Below are 626 nucleotides of genomic sequence, written 5' to 3' on the forward strand. Positions count from 1 at the left end.
ATATATATATATATATATATATATATATATGCTCTTAAGCCCAAAATACGTGCTCCTTTGAGTACCGTATCAAAATTCAAAAGCTCTTAACTTCCAAGCTCCCTTGAGACATCCTTTGAATTAACTTCAGTGCAAAGAAAAACAGTCAGCAGACACTATAGTTCTGGACTCGAACCAATATCCTTAGATCTACATTGAATTCAGCAAGAGCCAGTTGAAAACCTCTGAACCTTAGAAGTAGTGCTGTGTACATCACCGCAATCAATCCAATCTAAAATTAGATTGCGGAATTATCTTCCTAAGCTAGACCGAACTTTGTCATCAATGGAAGGAGAGCGAAGACCAAAGTCGACCAGCCACGATCACTCCTACGGGAATCATGAATCATAATGCTCCGGGGAAAACATGAGAGGCCGGCGACGGCGGTACCTCAGCGGATCACACGACAAAGCGCGGCTCAGCCACATGCGCACCCATCCACCACAAGACCACCTGCCACGATTTGGGGACCGACGTGGGGATCGAACTTCCTACGAGAATTCGTCCTCATATACCCCACGGCCTGATACGTCAAAAATCGTCAAATATGTTTTTTAAAATCATTTTTTATTTATGAAGTATCATAA

This window comes from Anoplophora glabripennis, unplaced genomic scaffold (genome assembly GCF_000390285.2).
Source record: "Anoplophora glabripennis isolate ALB-LARVAE unplaced genomic scaffold, Agla_2.0 scaffold107, whole genome shotgun sequence".
Taxonomy (NCBI): domain Eukaryota; kingdom Metazoa; phylum Arthropoda; class Insecta; order Coleoptera; family Cerambycidae; genus Anoplophora; species Anoplophora glabripennis.